Source organism: Chrysemys picta, unplaced genomic scaffold (genome assembly GCF_011386835.1).
Source record: "Chrysemys picta bellii isolate R12L10 unplaced genomic scaffold, ASM1138683v2 scaf212, whole genome shotgun sequence".
NCBI lineage: Eukaryota > Metazoa > Chordata > Testudines > Emydidae > Chrysemys > Chrysemys picta.
In genome coordinates, this window is record NW_027052919.1 from 70,275 (window position 1) to 98,000 (window position 27,726).

At 55.1% G+C, this 27,726-nt stretch overlaps 1 long non-coding RNA gene across 1 annotated transcript; it reads left to right on the forward strand.

Moving 5' to 3' along the window:
* The first annotated feature begins 14,607 nt into the window (after positions 1-14,607).
* Positions 14,608-21,169, forward strand: LOC135978330 (uncharacterized). The gene is made up of 5 exons (XR_010595752.1): positions 14,608-14,683; positions 15,083-15,178; positions 16,346-16,460; positions 17,959-17,982; positions 20,578-21,169. It is a non-coding gene; the product is annotated as an uncharacterized LOC135978330 (long non-coding RNA).
* The last annotated feature ends 6,557 nt before the right edge of the window (positions 21,170-27,726 follow it).

The following is a 27,726-nucleotide window of genomic DNA, read 5'->3' on the forward strand; positions in this document are numbered from 1 at the left end:
CATATTTCTATTAGATCCTTCCGAGTATGCATTGGTGATATAAACTCACTGGGTGACCTTGGGGTAACTCACTTCCCCCTTACGGCATCAGTCTTCTCCACTATCAAATCTACACTGGGGAAGAAGGACAGAAGCCCCGACAATCACCTTCACCTCTGGGTGTCTGGTCCTGGGAGCCGAAACCAACTGGACTATCTGCCCCATCTCCTAAACTGCCCTGTCTTTCCCTCCTAGGGCCTTGTCCTTAGTGCTCAGCCTGGCCCCTTCCCAGCTTGTCCCTGACCTTTAAAGGACTCTCCAAGCCCCTCCCATGCCTGCTTCCCTTGGGGTCTCTCTCCTGGCTGAGTACAGGCTGCCCTTCTATCTCTCAGCAGGCCTGGGTCCTAGTCACAGGCTGCGTCTTGTCACGTGACCCCCACACTTATTCCCTTCACCCTAGGGACCTGCATCACCTGGGCCAGGTGCAGTTGAGCTCCAACCCCTTTCCCTGCCATCTCACCCTGGGACAGGTTGAAACTGGTAACCTGTGGGTAACAGTAACTGGTTGCTCCCAAAGGTGCTGAAGACACAATGGAAGAGGAAATCCTTTGGCCTGGATTGAAATTATTCCGACTGAAAGTGAATGAGAGAAAATAGGTCCAGAGTTCTCTTCCTAGCAGCAGAAAATGTAGCGATTGATAGAGGTTCAGGTCAGAAAGGACCATTATGTGCATCTAGTCGCCCCTCCTGTATAACTCAGGGCTAGAATGTGACCACGTGGTTCCTTCAGCCAACCATAGCATGGGACTGAGTCAGAGCACGTCTTTTGGAACGACATCCACATGCAGGAGAGCCAGCTGGCTACCAGAAAATCTCTCTTCTGCAGTGACGTGGGGTTAAGGGACACGGGGGAAAAGACATGGCGGCTGTGACTAAACTTAGAGCAGCAAGGCCAGGAAAACCAGGGTTAGGTCCCAGGCCTGGCTATCAGATCTGCTGTTTTCTATTCCTGGCTTTGGGACCATGAGCGAGTCTCTGCACCGCTGGGTGCCTCGGTTTCCCCAGCTGTCAAGGAGCTAATCAAGGTTTTGTTTCTTCTCCCCATTTTACAGGGTGGGAAACCGAGACACAGTTGGGACCTGTCTACACTACAGGTCTGTCGTGCGTTTGTAATCTGCTGACCCCCACATGTTGTTCAGAGCCTATGGACAACACAGCTCCTAAAGGTACGTTTGTTCTGTGCTTATCCCCTCTGTACCAGCAGGGCTGGACAGCATTTCTCACTGTGATGTGGGGAGCAGGTCCTGGGTACTAAGGGTCTGAAGAAGCTCTCAAGGACTAATTTTTTAAAATAATTGTTATCAATGAATTGGGAGAAAACATACAATCACTGCGGATAAGATTGAGGGGTGACAAAATACAGGCAGAGTGGTAATTCCTGATGGGGAGAGGGCAGTGATACAGAGCGATCTGGCTCATTCGGCCAGCTGGACCCATTCAAAGAAAACAAGTTTGAGCAGAGCCCAATGCAAGGTCCTATACGTGGCAACAAGGCACGCCGGCCACACCTCCAGAATGGGGACGTGGATCCAGGAAAGCAGTGACTCTGAAAAGGATTTAGGAGCCAGAGTGGAGAAGCCACTCAACATGAGCTCCCAGTGTGATGCTGTGGTGAACAGGGCTAAAGCCATCGTTAGACGTAGGAGCAGAGCCGTGAGTAGGATAGGGAGGTGACACAGCAGCAGTGAGACTGCTATTGGAATACTGCCTCCAGTCTTGGTGTCCTCCTTTGAAAAAGATGGTCCTAGAAATTGGAGCTGGGGCAGCAAAGAGCCATGAAATGTTCTGAGGGCTGGAGAAAAATGCCTTCTAGTGAGCTATGGAAAGAGCTCAACCTGTTTAGCTTATCAAAAGAAGATTGAAGGGGACTTCATTGAAGTGTTGAAGTGCCTTAATGGAGAGAAAATACTGGGTATTAAAGGGCTCTCTAGTCTAGCAGAGAAAGGCAGAACAAGACCCAATGGCTGGAAGGTGAAAAGAGACAAATTCCTATGACAAATAAGGCACAAATATTCAACAGCGAGGATGATTGACCACAGGAAGAAGCTACCAAGGAAAGTGGTGGATTCTCCATCTCTTGATGTCATTAATAAAGACTAGATGCCTTTCCGGAATGTGTTTGCCCCAAAAGTAGCTATTGTGGTAGACAGGAGGCCTGTGATATGCAGGGGGTCAGATTAGATGCTCTAACGGTCTCTGCTGCCCATAAAGTCTACTCATTTCTGAGAAACCGAGTGTAGCATTGGGAGCAGCTTGTGATGTTTTACTGTCTAGCCGGCTTGCTTTCTAGAATGAACACTCATTGAGTGGGGTGATCCACAGGGAGTAGCTCAAACCTCCAGAGTGTCAGCCCTGTGGCAGGACATTAGCACTGCAGGGGAGGGGTGTGTGTGGCAGTGACATCACAAAGGCCTTTTGCAGAACCTCAGCCTATTGGCCAAAGGTGCAGGGGAGGTGGTGACCTCACAGAGGGATGCTGACATCAGCCAGGCAGGACAGGGGCGCAGGGCCAGGGAAACCTCAGAGACCCCTGTGGCTTTGCTTCAGCAAGTCCCCTTCTCGAGATCTCTCTTTGAGGTCTGAGAGAGTATTTGGGTTCATGTATGTGAGCACCAGGAGGAACCTCTTTTGAGTTTTCTCCTTTCTTTTTCCTGATTTCACTAGAAAACTGACGTCCCTGTTTAGAAGGTAAGAGCCTCCGAGAGGTTTGGAACCTGTTGAGTCTGATGCATCTGGCGCCAGCTGAATTTTAGGCATGGAAAACACTAGCTTAAGGTGGCCAAATTTTATTCCCCACCTGGGATTTTGTCCCTTAGAATCTCTGGGGACATTAAGGTTTGTCCTTTTTGTTTTACCTTTTCCTCCATCCCTCCCTCCTTTCTCTTCATCTCTTACTTCTTTTGTCCTTTCCCCGTTCCCCTCCCACCACCAGGAGGGGTGTGTGTGTGTCGTGGGGGGTGCTCTACAACTCCCATTGTGGGAGGTCCACCGAAAAATGTGGCGTTGAAATAGTGCTCAGACAGTGATCCCCAGCGGTGACCTGGGCCATCCTTTGGGCTCTCTGGTGAGAACCCTCATCCCCCCGCCCCTCGGTCTCTACCCTGATTGGCTGAGCAGGGGGTTATTGACAGGGAGGAGACTCAGGTCCCTGTTGTTTTCTTTTAAGAACAAGTAAATAGTCATAACCAGTCATATGTTCAACAAATTTTGCTGCTTCTCTGCAGTTCATTATTTTCTCTACCATTCCAGTTCTCCTAAAATACTTGCTGAATAATTACTATGAACTCTTGCTGGTCTGGAACTCACTTGAGAACACTTTATTCAGGTCATTCAATGTCTGAAATTCAAGATCCGATGGTTAGTTTGAAAATCAGGGCTCTTGGGTCCTATTCCCAACTCTGCCACGGACTGGCTGTGTGACCTAAGACAAGTCAATTCTCCTTTCTCAGCCTTAGCTTCTCCCTCTTTCAAGTAGGGATAACAATCCGCTCCTACCTACCTCCCGACAGGTGGAGGATGGGGATCTATTGGAGAGTGTCACTAGGAGCAGTGCGTAAGATGAGGTGTCCTATCACGTTTACTCAGATCAGATTAGGACATAATAGAATGGCTGAAATAGTCTATTTTATTTGTATTTTATTATGTTGCAATTGTTAAGAGCAGCAACTACTTAGCTCAGACTGAAACATCTCATCTAATTTTTGAGATCTAAGTGTCTCTTCTTTGTGTAGCTCAAACCTCCAAAGTGTCTGCCCTGTGGCAGGACATTAGCACTGCAGGGGAGGAGTGGGTGTGGCAGTGACATCACAAAGGCCTTTTGCAGGATTTCAGCCTATTGGTCAAAGGTGCTGGGGAGGTGGTGACCTCACAGAGAGATGCTGACATCAGCCAGGCAGGACAGGGGCGCAGGGCCAGGGAAACCTCAGAGTCCCCTATAGCTTTGCTTCAGCAAGTCTCCTTCTCGAGGTCTCTCTTTGAGGACTGAGAGAGTATTAAGGGTCACGTACGTGAGCGCCAGGAGGAACCTCTTTTGAGTTTTCTCTTTTCTTTTTCCTGATTTTACTAGAAAACAGACATCCCTGTTTAGAAGGTAAGAGCCTCCGAGAGGTTTGGAACCTGTTGAGTCTGATGCATCTGGCGCCAGCTGAATTCTAGGCATGGAAAACACTAGCTTAAGGTGGTCGAATTTTATTCCCCACCTGGGATTTTGTCCCTTAGAATCACTGGGGACATTAGGGTTTGTCCTTTTTGTTTTACCTTTTCCTCCATCCCTCCCTCCTTTCTCTTCATCTCTTACGTCTTCTGTCCTTTCCTCTGTTCCCCTCCCACCACCAGGAGGACTCTGTGTGTGTGTGTCGTGGGGGGTGCTCTGCAGTGGGAACAGGGACAATTCTCCAACTTTGGGCAGTCGAGAGCCTGGGTGAGATAAGGGGCGTTAAAGCCCTTTGTAAAGGAGAAAGGGAAGTTTCACGGTGTTGAGCACCAAGGAATTCTAAACTTTGCTAAAACATCTAGTCTGCAGAAACCAGAAATGGTTGGGGCCACATTGTAACCATTGTCTTTTTTAAAGCCCATTGAGGGATGTGAGTCCCACCCTTTTAGGTATCTGGGGTGCTGGGAGAAGAGAAGAGGTGCCTGTCTCCATTTTATGGCCTCAACAAACTACGTGCTGTGCCCCAGTTCTCGTCAGAGATCCCTGAAAAAGAACGTCTTCCCATCCATTAACATACCTGGAAAGATACTGGAACTCCTTATTAAACAATCAGTTTGTCAGCACCTACAGGACAATTTGGTTCTTAGGACTAGTGAGCATGGACTTGTCAAGAACAAATCATTCCAAACAAATCCTAGCTCCTTCTTTGGCAGGGTTACGGGCCTAGTGGAGGTGGGTAAACAGTAGATGTGATCCATCTTGGTGTTAATAAGGACATTCTCACAAACAAACTAGGGAGATGTGGTCTAGATGCAATTAGTATAATATGTGTGCACAGATGGTTGAAAGCCCGTACTCCAACAGCCCAGAACCAAACACTCCTCCTCCTGGGCAGTGTGCTCTGACCTCTAATGGTCAGATGCTGCTTAGCACTGTCAGAGCAGCTTTTGCTGGGGGATTCTCCCAGCACTTTCCAATAGTGGGAAAGTATGAAATCCCCATTTGACTGCTGGGGACAGAGCCTAGAGCGGGGAGCACCTTGCCCAAAGTCCCACAGGTCAATAGGAAACCAGCAATGTCCAGTGTGGCCCGAATCTCACACGCTCCTTTGTCTCCTTTGGGTCTCACAGGAGCTCATTGAGGAGCTGCCTGATAACTCTCCACCCGGCGCCGTCCTCGCTAACTCCCTGATTGCTGTGGGCAACCTCAGGTACCGAGACCCTCCGGCCCGGTTCCCCTAACCCCAGTGCTGCTCAGGCCCAGGGCTGGCAGTCACTGCCCCTCCCACTCCCACTCCCAGGTCACCGCCCAAGGGTGGCTCCTCTGGCAGAGGTGCGGGGAAGGGTCACTCTCTCCTGGCTGGGCTGTTCTTTTCACTCCAGTAACATTGCAACGGCTTTGGGGAGAGGCTCACTCCCAGGATCAGATACAGGAGGGGCAGCAGGGTGCAGGGAACAGGTGCTATTCCTGCCCTGCCACTGTCTGTCTGAGAAACCTTGGCCTTGTCATTCCCTGGCTCGGTGCCTCAGTTTCCCTTCTTGCCAGCCTGTGCCTATTTCCCTGCAGTTTAACCTGCGTCTTGGTGCCAGTCCCATCCCCGCACTGCACAGTCTAATACCGGCTCCTCTCTCTTCCAGCACCATGACACCTGCTGTGGAGCCAGAGCTGGAGACCCACCTCCTTCGAGCTGCCCTGCACGCCGTCTTCACCCTGGGCATGGAGAAGGACACCGCCCAAGTGCAGGTAGATCAGCTAAAGTCATGGATTGAAGAGCCAGCTGTCATCCTGCCATGAGTCCTTGCTAATTGCCTGCAGTGGGATGTGAAGGAGAGAGGCCAGGATATGTGTTTGGGGGTCACACCAGTGCTTCCCAGAGACCCCACGTCCCATCCTGTGGCAAGTTTAGCCCCAGTTTCCCTAACTCTGACCCATGGCTCTCCCTTGCTTTCAGGATCTGCCTAGGGTCTTGCCAGACCTCCTGGACGCCATGCTGGGGAACCTGCTGGCAGAGTCCCCAGACACCGACAGGCTCCAGTACATCTTGGAGGTGAGCCCGATGAGAGGGGTGGGGGCAATTTTACCTTCACTCTTAGATCCATTTTCCAGTCTGTCCTCCTAGCCGGGCCCCCAGTGGGCATCCTTGGTCAGGGCAGTCAGTGCAATGCCTCCTTTCCCCACAGCACATTAACTACTGGATCGTGTCCAGGGTGCCGCGAGAGAGAGCCAGGGCCGTTAAGAGCAGCACGGCCCTGCTCAGATTCACCATCACCCTCCCTGAGTTTGACGTAAGTGATCTCTGACCCCAGCTTCCTGACTCCAGGGGTAGGTGATCTGGCTCTGACGGGCTGTAGGATCTGCTGCTGCAGGGGCTGTGGGTTAGGAGTGTTCCTCTTGGGAAGGCAGAGTCAGAGCAGAGAGTGAGCCTGGCTTGAGTCAAGTTCTTCTTGTCCTAGTTAAGTGGTGACTCTGGGCTTTTAAGGGGACTGTGCTCCAGGTTCATGCCTCCCTGTCATCCTGGAGCAGTTGGGGAAGCAAGTCCTCATGGAGGGCCCTGTCCACAGCCCTGTGCTGCAGGCTTCCTTGGGGGCAGAGGAAATTAAGGGTCTGGCTCTAGCTCCTATCCTCTAGCATCTCCTGCAGAGGGGCTGAGGGGAAGGAGAGTCCTGGCCCGGGGGGACTGGGAGCTAACAGGAAAATGCTGATGGAGTCTCCTCTCCCTCTCCCGTCCATTAGAACTCAGCGGAATTCCCCAGGATGGGTCACCACATGGCACAGCTGGCTCTGTCCGTCAGTGACCCAGCCAAGGACATCAGCCGGCAGGCCAGGGATGGGGTTTACCGGCTCTACCAGCTGCTGCTGCACCAGAGGGATAAGGAACCCAGCTGGGAAATGGCACCCGCTAGAAGAGTGAGACTGGGACCCCAGCCAATTTCTCTCAGACTGACCCCGGCTGGAGGATGAGTCTCTCTATCTCTTTCTGTGTTCCACACCACGCCCTGCAATTCTGTTGGGCCAGGCACGCAGCGAGGACTCTGCCCACTGTGCAGCCACCAATGGGATTGGAAGGACACAAGCCCTGCAACCAGAAGGACAAATGTGTGTGTCTCTCTCTCCCTGTCACCTACTCCCTCCTGGGGGAAACCCAGCAGCTGATGGGGGAAAAGTTGAGCAGCTGCATTAGACTCAGGAGATTGGGGCGGGGCCCAGGCCTCATTCCCATCCTGTGGCCATTCGCTGGCCTGGCACAAGGAGCCTGGTGGGGAATGAAAGGGAGAGCAGGTGCTCCTGGGAAGGGAGATGAATTCACCTCCATGAGCAGGAGCGAGCCAGCTTGTCTCCGGAGCAGCTCCACCCAGCTCTTTAGCCAGGTTAATTAATGACAAGCTTTGCCTCATCCCAGACTTATGTTCTTAGGACAGGGTGCTATCGCTCTTGGGAAGGGCAGGAGAGTCCCCCAAGTGCCCTCTGCGAGACTCTCCTGTCCCACAGGGCCGCACCCAATTCCTAGTGGTCTGGTGTCTGTGTCACCCGAGCCACCATCCAGAGTTGCTCCCATCACTGGCAGCCTGGGAGGCCAAGGACTGACGGGTGATGGCGTCTGACCAGGCAAGGCTGAGGCACATGGGCAGGGGACGCTTGTCCTGCTGCTGGCAAGGCTGGACCCCTTCTGGAGAGAACAGGAGGATTCAGTCAGCAGTAGGGTTACCATGTCTAATAAATAAAAAAAGAGGACCCTCCATGGGCCCTGGCCCCGCCCATTTCCCCACCCCTAGCCCCGCCCCAACTCCACCCCTTCCCCGCCCTAACTCAGCCCCCTCCTTCCTCCCACTCCCAGCCATGGGGAAAGGGCTGCCCCAGCGCTACCGGCTTCACGGTTTGCCGGGCAGCCCCCAGACCCTGCGCCCCCGGCCGGCGCTTCCCCAGCGCAGCTGGAGCCCGGGAAGGGAAGTGCCTGGCCCGTGGCTCGGGGTCCGGAGGCGGGGGGGGCTGCCCGAAGCCGGTAGCGCTGGCTCGGGCAGCTCGGCTCTTAAAGTCTGAGAGGGGAGGAGCGGAGCAGCTCAGCTGGAGCCCGGGAAGGGAAGTGCCTGGCCAGCGGCTGGGGGTCCGGAGGCAGGAAGGGCTGCCCGAAGCCGGTAGCGCTGGCTCGGGCAGCTCGGCTCTTAAAGTCTGAGAGGGGAGGAGCAGAGCAGAGCAGCCGCGGGAGGGGAAGTGCCCGGCCGGCATTTTCCCGGACATGTTTGGCTTTTCGGCAATTCCCCCCGGACGGGCGTTTGATTGCCGAAAAGCAGGACATGTCCGGGAAAAACCGGACGTATGGTAACCCTAGTCAGCAGGGGCTGCCGATCCGTCCCATTCACCAGGGCTGCCATCCTGCGGCTTCAGCATTAGTGGCTGGGGTGACTTGGGGAAAGGTCTCAACCTCCCCACATCCCACTTCACTGCTGCCAGAATCCCTCCTGCTCCCCCCGCTACAGTCCCCTCCCTACCCAACCTGGGTGGGGCTGGAGGAGAGGGGTCTGAGAACTTGAGCTGTGGATTGGAGGTGGAACAGCTGTCAGGGGCACTGAGGGGGAAGTGGCAGGAGCTCCCCGTACAAGGAGGGGGGTTGCCACTGGAGGTCACTAGGAAGGACAACAAGACTCCATCGTGGGGGTCAGGAGGGGGAATCCATCCCTCAGAGGTGGGCAGGGGCTGGGTGGAAATGCTGCTGGTTCCAGGGGCCGTTAATCCCCCCTGATTCCTCGGAGGCGTCTGAGTCTCAGACAGGTTCTCGTTCCCTTGCAGCAGGAAGACGTCACGGCCAATGTGATGCGCCAGCTCCGTATCATGCGGCACTTGCGCCAGGTTCCCGAGGCGCTGCAGGGCCTGTGCCTCTGAGGCCACCAGCAACTCCCGCTCTCTGCTGCAGGTACTGCTCTGGCTCTCTGTAAATGGGGAGCTAGTGGAAGGGGAAATGGAGCCCCCTGGCACTCACAGAAACCCTCTCCCCTAACCTTCTCAGCACAGCCCAGGCATGCTCTCCTTCTCTGCTCTTTTTGTCCATGGGCATAGCAGATCCTGGGTTGATTTCCCTTTGCAGGATCTCTCACAGGTATTGCTGCTGCTGCATCTGTAGCTCCACCTGCACTTCCTTCTGCGTCTGTTGGTTTTCTAGGAGCTGCAGGAGAAACCCCTAGATCTGTTTTGGCTGCTTAGCCAGTCCCTGGAACTGAAGTGGGAAATCCAGCGACCAGCTTGGTCCCTTGATACACCTGCTTGGGGGAGGGATAGCTCAGTGGTTTGAGCATTGGCCTGCTATACCCGGGGTTGTGAGCTCAATCCTTGAGGGGGCCATTTAGGGATCAGGGCAAAAAACTATCTGGGGATTGGTTCTGCTTTTAGCAGGGGGTTGGACTAGATGACCTCCGGAGGTCCCTTCCAACCCTGATATTCTATGATTCCTTCAGCAACCAAGACTTCCCTCACGGATCACAGGGGGAACTCAATCCTGCCAACTATGCTAATCATAAATGAATCTACTCATCGTTAGGTGCCCCCCGGCGGCCAGGCATGGCATCACAGCCCTCTCGCTGGGCTAGCGTCCCCCATCCATGGTCGCTCCAGCACCACGGCAGTTTCTCTGCCTGGTAACTCCGGCCAGGTCACCACCTTTAGTCCACCCTTCTGGGGCCCAGCTTGCCTCACACTAAAAGTCCAAAGAGGTCTTTCCACAGACAGAAGTCCTTCTGCCATCGCTGGGGCACTTGCTCAGCCTGTAGCCCCCTTGCTGGGCTTGGGAACCCTCTCCAGGTGCGTGTACGCCGCCTCCTCTGGGGCCGGTAGGGGAACCCAGTCCCACCCTGACATTAATAGCAGCCCAGGGCCCTGGACCCAACAGCTAGGTCTGCTCCTTTCTCTTTGCTGCACTTTTCCAACCTCTCTTCTCAAGTTCCCCTCCAGGCTTTCCTTGCTGCTCTGAACTTCCTACCTCGTTCTCAATCCTGTTGCTACCCCGGTTGGGCTGTATCACCACTGAAGTCTGGCTCTTTAGGGGGGCGGATATGGTGCCTCTCAGTTCGGGCTCATTCTGTAATCAGCTTTCTGTGAGTGCCAGGGGGCTCCATTTCCCCTTCCACTAGCTCCCAATTTACAGAGAGCGAGAGCAGTACCTCAAGCAGGGAGCGGGAGTTGCTGGTGGCCTCAGAGGCACAGGCCCTGCAGCGCCTCGGGCACCTGGTGCAAGTGCCGCATGATACGGAGCTGGCGCATCACATTGGCCGTGACGTCCTCCTGCTGCAAGGGAACGAGAACCTGTCTGAGATTCAGACGCCTCCGAGGAATCAGGGGGGATTAACGGCCCCTGGAACCAGCAGCATTTCCACCCAGCCCCTGCCCACCTCTGAGGGATGGATTCCCCCTCCTGACTCCCAGGATGGAGTCTTCTTGTCCTTCCTAGTGACCTCCAGTGGCAACCCCCTTCCTTGTACGGGGAGCTCCTGCCACTTCCCCGTCAGTGCCCCTGACAGCTGTTCCACCTCCAATCCACAGCTCAAGTTCTCAGACCCCTCTCCTCCAGCCCCACCCAGGTTGGGTAGGGAGGGGACTGTAGCGGGGGGGGCAGGAGGGATTCTGGCAGCAGTGAAGTGGGATGTGGGGAGGTTGAGACCTTTCCCCAAGTCACCCCAGCCACTAATGCTGAAGCCGCAGGATGGCAGCCCTGGTGAATGGGACGGATCGGCAGCCCCTGCTGACTGAATCCTCCTGTTCTCTCCAGCAGCGCCGGCTTTAGGAAGGACGGGGCCCAAATCGAACATTTTTGGCGGGGCCCCGGCAGGGATGACTAACAAAAAAAATAATGGAAAAAAAAGCCTTTAATTTCTTCCATGTATTATTTACTTTCCATAACTATATAAAAAATAAAATTATATATTCTGTACATTGCATCATATATGCTGTTGATCGGTTATTAATGAGCTCCGTTTCTCGTGTGTGGTCCCCGCCACTCCCTGGGGGTGTGCTAGGGTGACCAGATGTCCTGATTTTATAGGGACAGTCCTGATTTTTGGGTCTTTTTCTTATAGGATCCTATTATCCCCCACCCCCTGTCCCGATTTTTCACACTTGCTGTCTGGTCACCCTAGTGGTGTGCACATGTGTGGGTCCCAGCTGCTCCCTGCCCCCCTCATTGAAGCAGGTGTGCAGGGTTACTGCCCTGGGAACTGCAGGGCACCAGTGGACATGGGGCTGGCTGGAGGCTGGGCAGGGGCTCACTGGAGGTAGGGTCTGGCTGCAGGCAGGGCAAGGGGTGCGGGGCTGGCTGGAGACAGGGGTGTGTGGGGCTGGCTGGCTTTGGGCAGGGCCGCAGGGGGGTGCGGCAGGGGTTGCCTAGAGACAGGGCAGGGGGTGCGGCAGAGGCTGGCTGTGGGCAGGGGGTGCAGGGCTGGCTGCAGGCAGGGCAGGGGGGCGGGGCTGGTGCGGGCAGAACAGGGGTGGCGGGGCTGGAGGTAGGGCAGGGGTGCAGCAGGGGCTGGCTGCGGACAGGGGGTGCAGGGCTGGCTGGAGACGGGGCTGGCTGCGGGCAGGGCAGGCGGTGCGGGGCTGGTGCGGGGACGGGGTGCAGCAGAGGCAGCTTTAAATAGCCCCCGAGTCCCCCGCTATCCCAGGGCTCTGGGGGCTATTTAAAGGGCTCAGGGCTCCCCTGCTTCTACCGCCCCGGCCCTTTAAATAGCCGCGGGAGCCCTGGGGAAGCAGCGGGGCTCCAGTGGCTATTTAAAGGGCCAGGGCGGTAGAGGCAGCGGGAGTCCCAGACTTTTTAAATAGCCCCCAGAGCCCCGCAGCCCTACCCCAGGGCTCCAGCAGTGGGGGTCTGGTGGCAATTTAAAGGGCCTGGGGCTCCGGCCCCTGCTGGGAGCCCTAGGTCCTTTAAATTGCCCCCTGGGGAAGCCGGACCACCCTGGTACAGCGCACTGGCTCTTGCCGGTACACCGTACCGGGGCTTGGGCCTGGGGCCCGATTCAGGGGAATTGGTTGAATTGGCCTAAAGTCGGCCCTGGTGGGGGTATGGCCACAGAGCCGCAGGGAGGGGAACCCTGAGGTGTGGGGGCTGGGTGGGTACTGGGAGTTCCTCCTGAAGGGACGGGGGTTGGCCAAGGTCACTCAGCCCCGGGGTGTGGGAGGGGGACAGGCTGAGGGCACTCAGAGCCCCAGGAAGTGGGGGGGGGGCTGAGGGGAGGGACTGGCCAGGGGCACTCAGAGCTCTCGGGGGGGGGGCTGTCCGGGAGGAGGGCACTCACAGCCCCAGGAGGTGTGGGGGGAGGAGCACACAGGATTTCAGGAATTCCCTGGCAGTGAAGAGCTGCTGGCGGCAGGGAGGAGCCAGCCGTGACAATCCCCACTTGGGTTCCCTAGCTGGGCTAGAGGGTATGGGGGCCCGTGGCCAAGCTGCAGCGGAAGGTGACCTGAAGAAAATGCCTCGGCCTCCAGCTAGGAAGGGCCTGGGCCAGACAATGACCCACCACGCAGTGTCCCAGCTCCCTGCCCCACACCTGTGGGGCACGGCCCCTCCTCTGTAGGGAGGTTGGCATGTACCTTAGTGCTGCTTCCTCCATCCCCAAAGGCCTCTCCCAGCCAGTCTCTGGCAACCCCTGCCGTTCAGTATGCACATTACCCTGCTGTGACATACCGGGGGGGGGGGAACCCCTCGGGGATGGGGGGGCTGTCACACAGCTGGGCAATTTTACCCGGCTGGGCAGGAGTGACTGTCTCCCTGGAGCTGGGGTCTCAGCCCAGGTGTCTCTCTGCCCTTCCCCCCAGTAGCGCCTCACATTGAGTTCCAGCCCCACATTCACACCCACAAGTGCTGGTGGGTTCCAATCCCAGCTGAACACGCCCACCCGGCCCTAGTGCGGAGCAGAAGGGCCCAGCGCTGCCCCACAGACCCTCTGGCTCTCCGAGCCCGCTCTTACCCATCACCGCAGCACGTCTGGCCCATGCTGAACGCTGCTGCTCTGTGCAGAGAAGCTGGCACTTCTCGCTCCTGCCGTACGAGGAGCAGGTGCTGCTACCGACTGCTCCCCCTAACCCCCGCCCTGCTGCGCTCTGGGGATGCTGCCCTGCTGTGGAGCTCTCAGGTATCTTGAACTGGAATTTGTTTGGAGAGAAACTGCTAAGGAGCCTTATCAGCCCCGAGCAGAGAGTACCTGGGAGCCTGCCTGGGTCGGGCGGGTCTGGTACAGCCTCCCCCCAGATAAGGCTCTTCCCTGGACCTGCCACCCATTGGAATCTGGAACGATTCCCTCCGAGGTAACACCCGGGGCAGCCAGGGCAGGGCAGGGTACGGCCTGCTCCCCTGGAGCGTTAGGGCTTTCAGGAGTCAGAGGTGCCAGCAGAGCAGGTTGTACGTTAAAGCAACGAAGGCAGTTGCGGGGCAGAGGAATTGGGTGCTTTGCCATTGCACTTGATCAGCTCAATTTGAAAATTCTTTCAAAGGAAATCCAGATGTATACATCTGACTGGGGTACATGTACACACATACACACGCACACTCACATGTGCACACACTCATGTGCACATACACGTACACGCATACATACACACATGTACACATACACATAGGTACAGATGTACACATACACATACACACGCTGTCCCTGGAGCGCCCCAGGATGCGACTGACGGGGTGGCTGGCTATTATGGAGGCAGAAGGGGGTTGGGAGAAAATAATCAAGAAGAACTTTTGCTGAAAATGCAAACCTAAGCTGGATATCTGTGCAGGGCTGGGTCAGCGAAAATGATCTTTTGAGCTGTTCTTATTAACCGTGGTCCTGTACTTCCTGGTTTGCGTCGGACCCAGGCAGGAGACTGGGCTGCTCTCAGCTGTAGAAGCCATTGGAATGAGCCAGGTCGGAATGAGCCAGGCCCTCAGAGCCTTCTGCCACCAATCGCCCCAGCAGTCACTGATCCACACCAAACCACGTCCTTCCAGTCAGGCAGTTTCATATGCACACGTCAAACCCTTGGTTTGCCACTCAGACACCACGGTGATGGGCACAGTAAGGACCGAGAGACGCTAAACAGGCAGACAGACAAGGAAATAGTGGCCCTGCCTACAGGTGTGTGTGTGGTGCAAACGGATGAATACCAGTTGCTGGCTGAAGGCACAACCTTAATTCCTGCATCTCCTGTCTGTCAGCTATCGTTCGCTTGGCAGCCTGAGCTCCGATTTCTAACGCAGCGTTTTGCTCTGGCCTATTGTGGTTCTCATGTCCGGGGGCGCCTTGGCCCCTGGTATCAGGAGCGGTGCTAAGGAGGCTGCTTTTCAAAGGTCCTTAAGTAGGGTTGCCAACTTTCTACTTGCACAAAACCAAACGCCCTTGATCCAACCCCTTTCATGCCCTTCCCCAAGGTCCCACCCCCACTCACTCCAGCCCAGCCCACCTCTCTCAGTCGTTCGCTCTCACACCCTCACTCACTTTCACTGGGCTGGAGCTGGGGGTTGGAGTGCAGGGAGGGGTGAGGGCTCCGGTGGGAATGCGGGCTCTGGGATTGGGCTGGAGATTAGGGGGTTGGGGTGCCAGAGGGGGATCCGGGCTGGGACAGAGGGTTGGGGTGCAGACTCTGGGAGGGAGTTTGGGTGCGGGAGGGGGCTCAGGGCTGCGGTAGGGGATTGGGGTGGGGGTGTGGGGTCTGGGAGGGATTAGGGTACAGGAGGGGGTTCCGACCTGGGGCAGGGGGTTGGGGTGCCGGGTGTGAGGTCTGGGAGGGAATTTGGGTGTGGGAGGGGATTCCGACCTGGGGCAGGGTTTCTGGGTGCGAGCTCCGGCCAGGCGGCGCTTACCTCAGCCAGCTCTTGGTCAATGGCACACCGGTGCTAATGCAGGCTCCTGACCCCTGGTCTCCCTCCGCTGGCAGGCTCTGAACAAGGCCGGCCCAGAGAACATGGATGACGAGCTCTCGATCCTGCTGACAGCACCCCCCAGCACAGACAAACTCCAGCACATCTTGGAGGTGAGCAGAATGGGGAGGGGCCGCAGGGGTTTTACCTTAGCCCTGGGGACTCCTAGAAAGAAGAGACTGGAAAATCCATATTTCTATTAGATCCTTCCGAGTATGCATTGGTGATATAAACTCACTGGGTGACCTTGGGGTAACTCACTTCCCCCTTACGGCATCAGTCTTCTCCACTATCAAATCTACACTGGGGAAGAAGGACAGAAGCCCCGACAATCACCTTCACCTCTGGGTGTCTGGTCCTGGGAGCCGAAACCAACTGGACTATCTGCCCCATCTCCTAAACTGCCCTGTCTTTCCCTCCTAGGGCCTTGTCCTTAGTGCTCAGCCTGGCCCCTTCCCAGCTTGTCCCTGACCTTTAAAGGACTCTCCAAGCCCCTCCCATGCCTGCTTCCCTTGGGGTCTCTCTCCTGGCTGAGTACAGGCTGCCCTTCTATCTCTCAGCAGGCCTGGGTCCTAGTCACAGGCTGCGTCTTGTCACGTGACCCCCACACTTATTCCCTTCACCCTAGGGACCTGCATCACCTGGGCCAGGTGCAGTTGAGCTCCAACCCCTTTCCCTGCCATCTCACCCTGGGACAGGTTGAAACTGGTAACCTGTGGGTAACAGTAACTGGTTGCTCCCAAAGGTGCTGAAGACACAATGGAAGAGGAAATCCTTTGGCCTGGATTGAAATTATTCCGACTGAAAGTGAATGAGAGAAAATAGGTCCAGAGTTCTCTTCCTAGCAGCAGAAAATGTAGCGATTGATAGAGGTTCAGGTCAGAAAGGACCATTATGTGCATCTAGTCGCCCCTCCTGTATAACTCAGGGCTAGAATGTGACCACGTGGTTCCTTCAGCCAACCATAGCATGGGACTGAGTCAGAGCACGTCTTTTGGAACGACATCCACATGCAGGAGAGCCAGCTGGCTACCAGAAAATCTCTCTTCTGCAGTGACGTGGGGTTAAGGGACACGGGGGAAAAGACATGGCGGCTGTGACTAAACTTAGAGCAGCAAGGCCAGGAAAACCAGGGTTAGGTCCCAGGCCTGGCTATCAGATCTGCTGTTTTCTATTCCTGGCTTTGGGACCATGAGCGAGTCTCTGCACCGCTGGGTGCCTCGGTTTCCCCAGCTGTCAAGGAGCTAATCAAGGTTTTGTTTCTTCTCCCCATTTTACAGGGTGGGAAACCGAGACACAAGTTGGGACCTGTCTACACTACAGGTCTGTCGTGCGTTTGTAATCTGCTGACCCCCACATGTTGTTCAGAGCCTATGGACAACACAGCTCCTAAAGGTACGTTTGTTCTGTGCTTATCCCCTCTGTACCAGCAGGGCTGGACAGCATTTCTCACTGTGATGTGGGGAGCAGGTCCTGGGTACTAAGGGTCTGAAGAAGCTCTCAAGGACTAATTTTTTAAAATAATTGTTATCAATGAATTGGGAGAAAACATACAATCACTGCGGATAAGATTGAGGGGTGACAAAATACAGGCAGAGTGGTAATTCCTGATGGGGAGAGGGCAGTGATACAGAGCGATCTGGCTCATTCGGCCAGCTGGACCCATTCAAAGAAAACAAGTTTGAGCAGAGCCCAATGCAAGGTCCTATACGTGGCAACAAGGCACGCCGGCCACACCTCCAGAATGGGGACGTGGATCCAGGAAAGCAGTGACTCTGAAAAGGATTTAGGGGCCAGAGTGGAGAAGCCACTCAACATGAGCTCCCAGTGTGATGCTGTGGTGAACAGGGCTAAAGCCATCATTAGACGTAGGAGCAGAGCCGTGAGTAGGATAGGGAGGTGACACAGCAGCAGTGAGACTGCTATTGGAATACTGCCTCCAGTCTTGGTGTCCTCCTTTGAAAAAGATGGTCCTAGAAATTGGAGCTGGGGCAGCAAAGAGCCATGAAATGTTCTGAGGGCTGGAGAAAAATGCCTTCTAGTGAGCTATGGAAAGAGCTCAACCTGTTTAGCTTATCAAAAGAAGATTGAAGGGGACTTCATTGAAGTGTTGAAGTGCCTTAATGGAGAGAAAATACTGGGTATTAAAGGGCTCTCTAGTCTAGCAGAGAAAGGCAGAACAAGACCCAATGGCTGGAAGGTGAAAAGAGACAAATTCCTATGACAAATAAGGCACAAATATTCAACAGCGAGGATGATTGACCACAGGAAGAAGCTACCAAGGAAAGTGGTGGATTCTCCATCTCTTGATGTCATTAATAAAGACTAGATGCCTTTCCGGAATGTGTTTGCCCCAAAAGTAGCTATTGTGGTAGACAGGAGGCCTGTGATATGCAGGGGGTCAGATTAGATGCTCTAACGGTCTCTGCTGCCCATAAAGTCTACTCATTTCTGAGAAACCGAGTGTAGCATTGGGAGCAGCTTGTGATGTTTTACTGTCTAGCCGGCTTGCTTTCTAGAATGAACACTCATTGAGTGGGGTGATCCACAGGGAGTAGCTCAAACCTCCAGAGTGTCAGCCCTGTGGCAGGACATTAGCACTGCAGGGGAGGGGTGTGTGTGGCAGTGACATCACAAAGGCCTTTTGCAGAACCTCAGCCTATTGGCCAAAGGTGCAGGGGAGGTGGTGACCTCACAGAGGGATGCTGACATCAGCCAGGCAGGACAGGGGCGCAGGGCCAGGGAAACCTCAGAGACCCCTGTGGCTTTGCTTCAGCAAGTCCCCTTCTCGAGATCTCTCTTTGAGGTCTGAGAGAGTATTTGGGTTCATGTATGTGAGCACCAGGAGGAACCTCTTTTGAGTTTTCTCCTTTCTTTTTCCTGATTTCACTAGAAAACTGACGTCCCTGTTTAGAAGGTAAGAGCCTCCGAGAGGTTTGGAACCTGTTGAGTCTGATGCATCTGGCGCCAGCTGAATTTTAGGCATGGAAAACACTAGCTTAAGGTGGCCAAATTTTATTCCCCACCTGGGATTTTGTCCCTTAGAATCTCTGGGGACATTAAGGTTTGTCCTTTTTGTTTTACCTTTTCCTCCATCCCTCCCTCCTTTCTCTTCATCTCTTACTTCTTTTGTCCTTTCCCCGTTCCCCTCCCACCACCAGGAGGGGTGTGTGTGTGTCGTGGGGGGTGCTCTACAACTCCCATTGTGGGAGGTCCACCGAAAAATGTGGCGTTGAAATAGTGCTCAGACAGTGATCCCCAGCGGTGACCTGGGCCATCCTTTGGGCTCTCTGGTGAGAACCCTCATCCCCCCGCCCCTCGGTCTCTACCCTGATTGGCTGAGCAGGGGGTTATTGACAGGGAGGAGACTCAGGTCCCTGTTGTTTTCTTTTAAGAACAAGTAAATAGTCATAACCAGTCATATGTTCAACAAATTTTGCTGCTTCTCTGCAGTTCATTATTTTCTCTACCATTCCAGTTCTCCTAAAATACTTGCTGAATAATTACTATGAACTCTTGCTGGTCTGGAACTCACTTGAGAACACTTTATTCAGGTCATTCAATGTCTGAAATTCAAGATCCGATGGTTAGTTTGAAAATCAGGGCTCTTGGGTCCTATTCCCAACTCTGCCACGGACTGGCTGTGTGACCTAAGACAAGTCAATTCTCCTTTCTCAGCCTTAGCTTCTCCCTCTTTCAAGTAGGGATAACAATCCGCTCCTACCTACCTCCCGACAGGTGGAGGATGGGGATCTATTGGAGAGTGTCACTAGGAGCAGTGCGTAAGATGAGGTGTCCTATCACGTTTACTCAGATCAGATTAGGACATAATAGAATGGCTGAAATAGTCTATTTTATTTGTATTTTATTATGTTGCAATTGTTAAGAGCAGCAACTACTTAGCTCAGACTGAAACATCTCATCTAATTTTTGAGATCTAAGTGTCTCTTCTTTGTGTAGCTCAAACCTCCAAAGTGTCTGCCCTGTGGCAGGACATTAGCACTGCAGGGGAGGAGTGGGTGTGGCAGTGACATCACAAAGGCCTTTTGCAGGATTTCAGCCTATTGGTCAAAGGTGCTGGGGAGGTGGTGACCTCACAGAGAGATGCTGACATCAGCCAGGCAGGACAGGGGCGCAGGGCCAGGGAAACCTCAGAGTCCCCTGTAGCTTTGCTTCAGCAAGTCTCCTTCTCGAGGTCTCTCTTTGAGGACTGAGAGAGTATTAAGGGTCACGTACGTGAGCGCCAGGAGGAACCTCTTTTGAGTTTTCTCTTTTCTTTTTCCTGATTTTACTAGAAAACAGACGTCCCTGTTTAGAAGGTAAGAGCCTCCGAGAGGTTTGGAACCTGTTGAGTCTGATGCATCTGGCGCCAGCTGAATTCTAGGCATGGAAAACACTAGCTTAAGGTGGTCGAATTTTATTCCCCACCTGGGATTTTGTCCCTTAGAATCACTGGGGACATTAGGGTTTGTCCTTTTTGTTTTACCTTTTCCTCCATCCCTCCCTCCTTTCTCTTCATCTCTTACGTCTTCTGTCCTTTCCTCTGTTCCCCTCCCACCACCAGGAGGACTCTGTGTGTGTGTGTCGTGGGGGGTGCTCTGCAGTGGGAACAGGGACAATTCTCCAACTTTGGGCAGTCGAGAGCCTGGGTGAGATAAGGGGCGTTAAAGCCCTTTGTAAAGGAGAAAGGGGAGTTTCACGGTGTTGAGCACCAAGGAATTCTAAACTTTGCTAAAACATCTAGTCTGCAGAAACCAGAAATGGTTGGGGCCACATTGTAACCATTGTCTTTTTTAAAGCCCATTGAGGGATGTGAGTCCCACCCTTTTAGGTATCTGGGGTGCTGGGAGAAGAGAAGAGGTGCCTGTCTCCATTTTATGGCCTCAACAAACTACGTGCTGTGCCCCAGTTCTCGTCAGAGATCCCTGAAAAAGAACGTCTTCCCATCCATTAACATACCTGGAAAGATACTGGAACTCCTTATTAAACAATCAGTTTGTCAGCACCTACAGGACAATTTGGTTCTTAGGACTAGTGAGCATGGACTTGTCAAGAACAAATCATTCCAAACAAATCCTAGCTCCTTCTTTGGCAGGGTTACGGGCCTAGTGGAGGTGGGTAAACAGTAGATGTGATCCATCTTGGTGTTAATAAGGACATTCTCACAAACAAACTAGGGAGATGTGGTCTAGATGCAATTAGTATAATATGTGTGCACAGATGGTTGAAAGCCCGTACTCCAACAGCCCAGAACCAAACACTCCTCCTCCTGGGCAGTGTGCTCTGACCTCTAATGGTCAGATGCTGCTTAGCACTGTCAGAGCAGCTTTTGCTGGGGGATTCTCCCAGCACTTTCCAATAGTGGGAAAGTATGAAATCCCCATTTGACTGCTGGGGACAGAGCCTAGAGCGGGGAGCAACTTGCCCAAAGTCCCACAGGTCAATAGGAAACCAGCAATGTCCAGTGTGGCCCGAATCTCACACGCTCCTTTGTCTCCTTTGGGTCTCACAGGAGCTCATTGAGGAGCTGCCTGATAACTCTCCACCCGGCGCCGTCCTCGCTAACTCCCTGATTGCTGTGGGCAACCTCAGGTACCGAGACCCTCCGGCCCGGTTCCCCTAACCCCAGTGCTGCTCAGGCCCAGGGCTGGCAGTCACTGCCCCTCCCACTCCCACTCCCAGGTCACCGCCCAAGGGTGGCTCCTCTGGCAGAGGTGCGGGGAAGGGTCACTCTCTCCTGGCTGGGCTGTTCTTTTCACTCCAGTAACATTGCAACGGCTTTGGGGAGAGGCTCACTCCCAGGATCAGATACAGGAGGGGCAGCAGGGTGCAGGGAACAGGTGCTATTCCTGCCCTGCCACTGTCTGTCTGAGAAACCTTGGCCTTGTCATTCCCTGGCTCGGTGCCTCAGTTTCCCTTCTTGCCAGCCTGTGCCTATTTCCCTGCAGTTTAACCTGCGTCTTGGTGCCAGTCCCATCCCCGCACTGCACAGTCTAATACCGGCTCCTCTCTCTTCCAGCACCATGACACCTGCTGTGGAGCCAGAGCTGGAGACCCACCTCCTTCGAGCTGCCCTGCACGCCGTCTTCACCCTGGGCATGGAGAAGGACACCGCCCAAGTGCAGGTAGATCAGCTAAAGTCATGGATTGAAGAGCCAGCTGTCATCCTGCCATGAGTCCTTGCTAATTGCCTGCAGTGGGATGTGAAGGAGAGAGGCCAGGATATGTGTTTGGGGGTCACACCAGTGCTTCCCAGAGACCCCACTTCCCATCCTGTGGCAAGTTTAGCCCCAGTTTCCCTAACTCTGACCCATGGCTCTCCCTTGCTTTCAGGATCTGCCTAGGGTCTTGCCAGACCTCCTGGACGCCATGCTGGGGAACCTGCTGGCAGAGTCCCCAGACACCGACAGGCTCCAGTACATCTTGGAGGTGAGCCCGATGAGAGGGGTGGGGGCAATTTTACCTTCACTCTTAGATCCATTTTCCAGTCTGTCCTCCTAGCCGGGCCCCCAGTGGGCATCCTTGGTCAGGGCAGTCAGTGCAATGCCTCCTTTCCCCACAGCACATTAACTACTGGATCGTGTCCAGGGTGCCGCGAGAGAGAGCCAGGGCCGTTAAGAGCAGCACGGCCCTGCTCAGATTCACCATCACCCTCCCTGAGTTTGACGTACGTGATCTCTGACCCCAGCTTCCTGACTCCAGGGGTAGGTGATCTGGCTCTGACGGGCTGTAGGATCTGCTGCTGCAGGGGCTGTGGGTTAGGAGTGTTCCTCTTGGGAAGGCAGAGTCAGAGCAGAGAGTGAGCCTGGCTTGAGTCAAGTTCTTCTTGTCCTAGTTAAGTGGTGACTCTGGGCTTTTAAGGGGACTGTGCTCCAGGTTCATGCCTCCCTGTCATCCTGGAGCAGCTGGGGAAGCAAGTCCTCATGGAGGGCCCTGTCCACAGCCCTGTGCTGCAGGCTTCCTTGGGGGCAGAGGAAATTAAGGGTCTGGCTCTAGCTCCTATCCTCTAGCATCTCCTGCAGAGGGGCTGAGGGGAAGGAGAGTCCTGGCCCGGGGGGACTGGGAGCTAACAGGAAAATGCTGATGGAGTCTCCTCTCCCTCTCCCGTCCATTAGAACTCAGCGGAATTCCCCAGGATGGGTCACCACATGGCACAGCTGGCTCTGTCCGTCAGTTACCCAGCCAAAGACATCAGCCGGCAGGCCAGGGATGGGGTTTACCGGCTCTACCAGCTGCTGCTGCACCAGAGGGATAAGGAACCCAGCTGGGAAATGGCACCCGCTAGAAGAGTGAGACTGGGACCCCAGCCAATTTCTCTCAGACTGACCCCGGCTGGAGGATGAGTCTCTCTATCTCTTTCTGTGTTCCACACCACGCCCTGCAATTCTGTTGGGCCAGGCACGCAGCGAGGACTCTGCCCACTGTGCAGCCACCAATGGGATTGGAAGGACACAAGCCCTGCAACCAGAAGGACAAATGTGTGTGTCTCTCTCTCCTGTCACCTACTCCCTCCTGGGGGAAACCCAGCAGCTGATGGGGGAAAAGTTGAGCAGCTGCATTAGACTCAGGAGATTGGGGCGGGGCCCAGGCCTCATTCCCATCCTGTGGCCATTCGCTGGCCTGGCACAAGGAGCCTGGTGGGGAATGAAAGGGAGAGCAGGTGCTCCTGGGAAGGGAGATGAATTCACCTCCATGAGCAGGAGCGAGCCAGCTTGTCTCCGGAGCAGCTCCACCCAGCTCGTTAGCCAGGTTAATTAATGACAAGCTTTGCCTCATCCCAGACTTATGTTCTTAGGACAGGGTGCTATCGCTCTTGGGAAGGGCAGGAGAGTCCCCCAAGTGCCCTCTGCGAGACTCTCCTGTCCCACAGGGCCGCACCCAATTCCTAGTGGTCTGGTGTCTGTGTCACCCGAGCCACCATCCAGAGTTGCTCCCATCACTGGCAGCCTGGGAGGCCAAGGACTGACGGGTGATGGCGTCTGACCAGGCAAGGCTGAGGCACATGGGCAGGGGACGCTTGTCCTGCTGCTGGCAAGGCTGGACCCCTTCTGGAGAGAACAGGAGGATTCAGTCAGCAGTAGGGTTACCATGTCTAATAAATAAAAAAAGAGGACCCTCCATGGGCCCTGGCCCCGCCCATTTCCCCACCCCTAGCCCCGCCCCAACTCCACCCCTTCCCCGCCCTAACTCAGCCCCCTCCTTCCTCCCACTCCCAGCCATGGGGAAAGGGCTGCCCCAGCGCTACCGGCTTCACGGTTTGCCAGGCAGCCCCCAGACCCTGCGCCCCCAGCTGGCGCTTCCCCAGCGCAGCTGGAGCCCGGGAAGGGAAGTGCCTGGCCCGTGGCTCGGGGTCCGGAGGCAGGGGGGGCTGCCCGAAGCCAGTAGCGCTGGCTCGGGCAGCTCGGCTCTTAAAGTCTGAGAGGGGAGGAGCGGAGCAGCTCAGCTGGAGCCCGGGAAGGGAAGTGCCTGGCCAGCGGCTGGGGGTCCGGAGGCAGGGGGGGCTGCCCGAAGCCGGTAGCGCTGGCTCGGGCAGCTCGGCTCTTAAAGTCTGAGAGGGGAGGAGCAGAGCAGAGCAGCCGCGGGAGGGGAAGTGCCCGGCCGGCATTTTCCCGGACATGTTTGGCTTTTCGGCAATTCCCCCCGGACGGGCGTTTGATTGCCGAAAAGCAGGACATGTCCGGGAAAAACCGGACGTATGGTAACCCTAGTCAGCAGGGGCTGCCGATCCGTCCCATTCACCAGGGCTGCCATCCTGCGGCTTCAGCATTAGTGGCTGGGGTGACTTGGGGAAAGGTCTCAACCTCCCCACATCCCACTTCACTGCTGCCAGAATCCCTCCTGCTCCCCCCGCTACAGTCCCCTCCCTACCCAACCTGGGTGGGGCTGGATGAGAGGGGTCTGAGAACTTGAGCTGTGGATTGGAGGTGGAACAGCTGTCAGGGGAACTGAGGGGGAAGTGGCAGGAGCTCCCCGTACAAGGAGGGGGGTTGCCACTGGAGGTCACTAGGAAGGACAACAAGACTCCATCGTGGGGGTCAGGAGGGGGAATCCATCCCTCAGAGGTGGGCAGGGGCTGGGTGGAAATGCTGCTGGTTCCAGGGGCCGTTAATCCCCCCTGATTCCTCGGAGGCGTCTGAGTCTCAGACAGGTTCTCGTTCCCTTGCAGCAGGAGGACGTCACGGCAAATGTGATGCGCCAGCTCCGTATCATGCGGCACTTGCGCCAGGTTCCCGAGGCGCTGCAGGGCCTGTGCCTCTGAGGCCACCAGCAACTCCCGCTCTCTGCTGCAGGTACTGCTCTGGCTCTCTGTAAATGGGGAGCTAGTGGAAGGGGAAATGGAGCCCCCTGGCACTCACAGAAACCCTCTCCCCTCTCTGTGGAGCAGGGTCCTTTCCTCTGCCCCCAAATTCCTTCATCTGGGACAGGAGCTCTTTCCCTCACACCCATTCCCCTCCCCCCTTTCCTTGATCTACCCCCATCCCATTCCCCCTGCGCCCAGGCAGAGCTCTGCCTGCCCCATATGGTGCAGAAAGGCCTGTGATATGCAGGGGGTCAGATTAGATGCTCTAACGGTCTCTTCTGCCCATAAAGTCTACTCATTTCTGAGAAACCGAGTGTAGCATTGGGAGCAGCCTCTGCTGTTTTACTGTCTAGCCGGCTTGCTTCCTAGAATGAACACTCATTGAGCGGGGTGATCCACAGAGAGTAGCTCTGTGACATACTGGTGGAGGGTCTGCAAGGTCCATGGCCACCCCAGCCACCTCCACCTTGCCTGCCTCATGGGGGTTTGTGTCAGAGGACACCTTCTCCTTCTCCTTTCTTTCTAACTTCTTAGGGCCCTGGCCCCTCGTTCAGCCACTCAGCAATTTCCTAAGCAGGCCGTGTCTTTTGATGTGGCCTGCTTCTCTGCCCCCAAAACAAAGAACTCTTGCTCCCATCTTGGCCTTAGGCCACGCTTGTACACTTTCTCATGCCCTTCTCCCTGGGCTAACCTTCTCAGCACAGCCCAGGCATGCTCTCCTTCTCTGCTCTTTTTGTCCATGGGCATAGCAGATCCTGGGTTGATTTCCCTTTGCAGGATCTCTCACAGGTATTGCTGCTGCTGCATCTGTAGCTCCACCTGCACTTCCTTCTGCGTCTGTTGGTTTTCTAGGAGCTGCAGGAGAAACCCCTAGATCTGTTTTGGCTGCTTAGCCAGTCCCTGGAACTGAAGTGGGAAATCCAGCGACCAGCTTGGTCCCTTGATACACCTGCTTGGGGGAGGGATAGCTCAGTGGTTTGAGCATTGGCCTGCTACACCCGGGGTTGTGAGCTCTATCCTTGAGGGGGCCATTTAGGGATCAGGGCAAAAAACTGTCTGGGGATTGGTTCTGCTTTTAGCAGGGGGTTGGACTAGATGACCTCCGGAGGTCCCTTCCAACCCTGATATTCTATGATTCCTTCAGCAACCAAGACTTCCCTCACGGATCACAGGGGGAACTCAATCCTGCCAACTATGCTAATCATAAATGAATCTACTCATCGTTAGGTGCCCCCCGGCGGCCAGGCATGGCATCACAGCCCTCTCGCTGGGCTAGCGTCCCCCATCCATGGTCGCTCCAGCACCACGGCAGTTTCTCTGCCTGGTAACTCCGGCCAGGTCACCACCTTTAGTCCACCCTTCTGGGGCCCAGCTTGCCTCACACTAAAAGTCCAAAGAGGTCTTTCCACAGACAGAAGTCCTTCTGCCATCGCTGGGGCACTTGCTCAGCCTGTAGCCCCCTTGCTGGGCTTGGGAACCCTCTCCAGGTGCGTGTACGCCGCCTCCTCTGGGGCCGGTAGGGGAACCCAGTCCCACCCTGACATTGATAGCAGCCCAGGGCCCTGGACCCAACAGCTAGGTCTGCTCCTTTCTCTTTGCTGCACTTTTCCAACCTCTCTTCTCAAGTTCCCCTCCAGGCTTTCCTTGCTGCTCTGAACTTCCTACCTCGTTCTCAATCCTGTTGCTACCCCGGTTGGGCTGTATCACCACTGAAGTCTGGCTCTTTAGGGGGGCGGATATGGTGCCTCTCAGTTCGGGCTCATTCTGTAATCAGCTTTCTGTGAGTGCCAGGGGGCTCCATTTCCCCTTCCACTAGCTCCCAATTTACAGAGAGCGAGAGCAGTACCTCCAGCAGGGAGCGGGAGTTGCTGGTGGCCTCAGAGGCACAGGCCCTGCAGCGCCTCGGGCACCTGGTGCAAGTGCCGCATGATACGGAGCTGGCGCATCACATTGGCCGTGACGTCCTCCTGCTGCAAGGGAACGAGAACCTGTCTGAGACTCAGACGCCTCCGAGGAATCAGGGGGGATTAACGGCCCCTGGAACCAGCAGCATTTCCACCCAGCCCCTGCCCACCTCTGAGGGATGGATTCCCCCTCCTGACTCCCAGGATGGAGTCTTCTTGTCCTTCCTAGTGACCTCCAGTGGCAACCCCCCTCCTTGTACGGGGAGCTCCTGCCACTTCCCCGTCAGTGCCCCTGACAGCTGTTCCACCTCCAATCCACAGCTCAAGTTCTCAGACCCCTCTCCTCCAGCCCCACCCAGGTTGGGTAGGGAGGGGACTGTAGCAGGGGGGCAGGAGGGATTCTGGCAGCAGTGAAGTGGGATGTGGGGAGGTTGAGACCTTTCCCCAAGTCACCCCAGCCACTAATGCTGAAGCCGCAGGATGGCAGCCCTGGTGAATGGGACGGATCGGCAGCCCCTGCTGACTGAATCCTCCTGTTCTCTCCAGCAGCGCCGGCTTTAGGAAGGACGGGGCCCAAATCGAACATTTTTGGCGGGGCCCCGGCAGGGATGACTAACAAAAAAAATAATGGAAAAAAAAGCCTTTAATTTCTTCCATGTATTATTTACTTTCCATAACTATATAAAAAATAAAATTATATATTCTGTACATTGCATCATATATGCTGTTGATCGGTTATTAATGAGCTCCGTTTCTCGTGTGTGGTCCCCGCCACTCCCTGGGGGTGTGCTAGGGTGACCAGATGTCCTGATTTTATAGGGACAGTCCCGATTTTTGGGTCTTTTTCTTATAGGATCCTATTATCCCCCACCCCCTGTCCCGATTTTTCACACTTGCTGTCTGGTCACCCTAGTGGTGAGCTATAAAAGCCACCCTGCCCTTAAAGAGTCTAAAGATGCTGTACGGCCCCTTTGACGATCCTATTCATATACCTCAGCCGCTAAACAAAACGCTGGGGGGGCGGCGGGGGAGAGAGAGATGGGCCTTCTGCAGCAAAATCCAGATTTCAGGTTGCAATAGGTGGCGTAGGCAGGTTAATAACCAGCCTCCAGGGAACTGTAATGATACCCCAGAAGGTGAGAACATAAGAACATCAGAATGGCCGTACTGGGTCAGACCAAAGGTCCATCCAGCCCAGTATCCTGTCTACTGACAGTGGCCAATGCCAGGTGCCCCAGAGGGAGTGAACCTAACAGGTAATGATCAAGTGATCTCTCTCCTGCCATCCATCTCCACCCTCTGACAAACAGAGGCTAGGGACACCATTCCTTACCCGTCCTGGCTAATAGCCATTAATGGACTTAATGCAGAAGGGCGGTATGGATGGACTATGTAGAAGCTGTGACTATGTATGGAGGCATAACTATAATGTGGAGATGCAGAGCAGCTTTCATTG